Genomic DNA, 4,237 nt, shown 5'->3' with positions numbered 1-4,237 from the left:
CAGAGGCAGATACAGCAGCGGACTGGAAGTATTTCCAGTCCACTTCCAGGTCCACTACTGAGCATGCAGCCCCCTCCCCCACCACGCTCCTGTGGGATGATCCATCCACCCCACTATCTCAGCATTCATGAGCTGTGCCTGGTACCTTGAGGTATGTAGAAAAAACATACAAAGCTGTGTCTATGGCTAAATCACTGATTCTCTGAATCAGAATTGAATCTTCAGATTCGAATTTGGCCAAATTGAATTGGGACAGTGATCCAAATCAGTGAATCCAATCACTGCCCCCCAAATTGGGCAGAATCCAAATCAAATGCGGCCCCCTTTGCACACCCCTAGAATTCAGACATTGGAAAAGGCTACCTAGGGAAGGCGTGGAGTCTCTATGCCTAAAAGCTGTCAAAAGTGGGTTAGACAGGCACTCGGCTGGGATGGTTTAGTCAGAGCTAATCCTGGCTGGAGTAGGGGACTGGACTAGATAACCTTATAAAGACCCTTACAGCACTACTTTTTTATGATTCTATGATGCACTGAATAATGTCTGGTGCGTAACAGTCTTCCTCTCACAGCAGAAGGGGCAAGTGTTGTGTTGCTTATCATGCTATGTTGTGGGGTTAAGTTTGAGTGGATGGTAGCCCAATGGGGCTGATTTCCCTCAGGTAGTAAGAGGTCTTGTCATTTTGTGTTAGATTCAGGTACAAGGGTCAGGAAGACAAGGTTATGGGAAACATTTAGTGCATGTTGGTTGGACGGTGGCCAATCATGGTACTGGTGTGTAGGAATGAGCCAGAGAACTTCGTGAGGCAAGGGCTCAATGATAAACTGAGGAAGGATAAAGGTTAGGAGTGGGCAGACTCATTCAAGATGGGTGATAGTTGGAGGTCCAAGGCCCCTATCCTATGACCAGTCAAGAGTTGGGAACTCTACTCAGTTTTCCTGATTTTAAGTCAGGAAGTCTTGAATTATGCTGTTAACTGCCAGGAGCATCCATGAGTGCAGTGAGAGGACTTTCAGCTTCTGTAAGTTCACGTCAAGTTCAGAAAGCAGAAACATCACTAGTCGGTGATCACTTTCAGTGGTTGCAGGAGATCTTGTTGCTGCAAAGGATATCCAAGTGTGCTCATTGTAAAACAGCTACCAGTCATATTAAAGTCTCCAGGTGTCATAGAAAAATACTTACAACCAGACACTCCACTTCAACCACAAGCATAGTAGAAGTGCCTCTGTAGGGTCTGGGGTAGAAGGTGTGGACCAAAATGCACATGCAGATTAATATCGGCTCTTCTCCCTTCAAAGGGAGGTTCAAGACTCCTGAAACAATTCCATGAATTTCTGGGCAGAAGAACTCTAGAACCTTCCTCTTGAGCACAGCCAGAGTCTTTCAGGATAGATAGAAGGGACTGAAGCAATACCAGAAAATGGGAAAGACTAAAATATTGATAACAAATACACTTCCCTGAGAGAAAAGGAACCCCAGAAGTCCTAGCCACTTTTAGGCCTCTCCCAATACTTTGGTTATCATCTCAGTCCAGCTTCCTCAGCAGGAGGGATCAGTGGTGGTGGAACTGTGAACCTCAAGATGGAGATAGCTGTACCTCACTGGATAATGTGGGGAAAGCCACCAATGAGCTTTATGCCACCCTCAGGCCACCATTTGGTGCTTTCCTTCTTCTCTAGTCTCTGCTACCTTCCTGTCACCTGGTTCATTTATGGAAATCCCATCCTCATAGCATATGCAAGGCATGTCATCAAGGACACTTAGGACTGATTTAAAGCCAATATCATTTCAGCTCCTCAATTCCTAAGCAACTTTTTAGAAAGGACACGTGTTAAAATATTTTCTTCTCTTATCCTGAGCAAGGTCAACCTAGATTCAACTGGTATTATGAGCAAAAATTCAAGATCATTTTTGGCAAAGCTGTCATAGCTTAACTTGGCCTCAACACAACCTGTTTTCAAAGTCTAGACAAAAACTTTGTGGTGGTTCTTTTTGCTGGATATTTTAAAATTCAATGACACTTCCAAACTCTTTTCACATTTATGAAAATGTTTATTGACAGTTGTGTTTCAGTATCACCCAGGTACATGCATTCTTCACAAGCAAAATGTCTACATTCAATAATACTCTGTTTTAAATTATATTTAGTTAATGTTATAAAAGAACTGCAAATTATAGAATAAGGTTAAATCCTTTGAAAACTAAATAGTTGTAAGATTTTGCCCAGAGCTATTTTTACTTCTTTGCTTTTCAGACTGTAGATGATGGGGTTTAACATGGGGGTTAAGATACTGTACTGGATAGAAAAAACTTGATCTAGAACCAGTGAAGAAACATGGATGGATTTCATATACTGGACAAAGCCTGTTACATACAGTAAAGTCACCACAATGAGGTGGGAGCTGCAGGTTGAGAAGGCTTTTCTCCTTCCCTCTGTAGAGCGTATCCTCAGGATGGTGGAGATGATATGGGTGTAAGAAACAAACATGAAGAGGAAAGTGCCTGAACCAATGATCAGAATAGAAGAAATATTTTGTGGGCAAGTGTCTCAGTGCAGGACAGAGTTAGTAGTGGGGGAAGTTCACAGCTAAAATGCCCAATTTCATTGGGTCCACAGAAGTGCAACTTTAATAGAGGAACCGTGTTGAGCAGTGAATGCATAAGACTTATTGCCCAGGAACCACCCACCAGCTGCCTGCACAGTCTTTTGTTCATGGTCCCCACATAATGTAAGGGATCACATATGGCAGCATATCAGTCATAAGCCATTGCTGAAAGGATTAAACTTTCACAAGTAGCTGAAAGAAAGATGAAGAACATTTGGGTGAAGCAAGAATTGACAGAAATAGTTTTGTGTGTAGCTATTAAATTCACCAGCATCTTAGGGTCAATGGCTGATGAATAGCAGATGTCAATAAAGGAGAGATGAAATAGGAAGAAATACATGGGGGTATGAAGTTGAGTATCAGCTTTTATCACCAGCATGACGACTGTATTCCCCACCAGGGTGGTTAGGTATATCACCAAAAACATGCAGAACAGTAAAATCTGGAGTTGCGGATCATTGGAAAGTCCCAAAAGTATAAACTCAGTCACAGTGGTTTGGTTTTCCATTCTTAAGTAGTCACCTGTAAGAAGAGAAATTATCACAATGGCTGTGAAAGGAATTCCCATGAGATGGAAGGAAACACAAAGAGACATATTTATAAGGTGATATATTCATAGTCACATAGAGTATTTGAAATCTCTAACTATCTGAAGAACAGATTCCCAGCTCACCAGAGCTAAGTTAGAAAAACAAACAAACATATCCGCATTTTTTTTCCATTTCAAAATGCTTCCCTAGTGTCCAAGACCTGGAGGATTCATTCCAGGTTCTTCAGGATCTAAGTTCTAGCTGTATATCATAGAGATCATGATCTGTACAAGACCTGGCTCTGGTTCTCACCTGGGTTGCACAGACTTCCAGCTGAAAAAACTAAGAGACAAGCTTCAGTTAGAGCTGGACCCAGTGCTAATTTCAGGCTTTTGGCTTTATGACAGTGTAACCCTGGTCTGCCATGCTAGGGGCAGCCCACTGCCATTCTCAGATCCCTGGCATGCCAATGGCCTTGGTCTTTCTCCCAGTCCACCAAAGAAATGGTAGCAGCAGAGCTGCAAAGTATCCTGCCTTCCCTTCCTGTAGTGCAAGACATGATTTAAACTCTCTCTCTCTCTCTCTCTCTCTCTCTCTCTCTCTCTCTCACACACACACACACACACACACACACACACACACATACTAATTATAGGCACTTGAATTTATGAATAACAAAAAGGAAAATGCATAACTAAGCTAATAATTTGAGCTACCAATTAACAAAAACAACCAAACATTTACACATTTACTATTTTGACCCCAAAATACTATACTCCACATTAATAACACAATATTTACATACACAAAAGACTTAATACTTCGATGCTCAGGGTGACAATAAAATGATTTTTGCAACTTTTCAGTGGTCAGCAGAGGAAGCGCAGCTTGGGCTCTGTTAGGCTCAGCACACACACCCGGGTTTTCACCCGGGCTTGCAGACAGCAGAGGACACCGTGCCCTCTGGCTCATCTGCTAAATGACTCTGGCTCCTGATATCCTCACACAGTGCTGTCCTGCGCTGCTATAAACCTTAACTCAAAAGCAAACATAACAATGCAACACAAAACCCACCACACTTCCCAACCCTTCTGGACCTTTCC

The 4,237-nt window shown here is 42.5% G+C and overlaps 1 pseudogene; it reads right to left on the bottom strand.

Moving 5' to 3' along the window:
- Positions 1-2,183: 2,183 nt before the first annotated feature.
- The window catches only part of LOC106722650, a 16,813-nt pseudogene continuing 14,759 nt past the window's right edge, over positions 2,184-4,237 (bottom strand).

The sequence above is a fragment of the Alligator sinensis genome, unplaced genomic scaffold (assembly GCF_000455745.1).
Source record: "Alligator sinensis unplaced genomic scaffold, ASM45574v1 scaffold174_1, whole genome shotgun sequence".
NCBI lineage: Eukaryota > Metazoa > Chordata > Crocodylia > Alligatoridae > Alligator > Alligator sinensis.
This window is presented reverse-complemented; position numbering and strand designations above follow the sequence as displayed.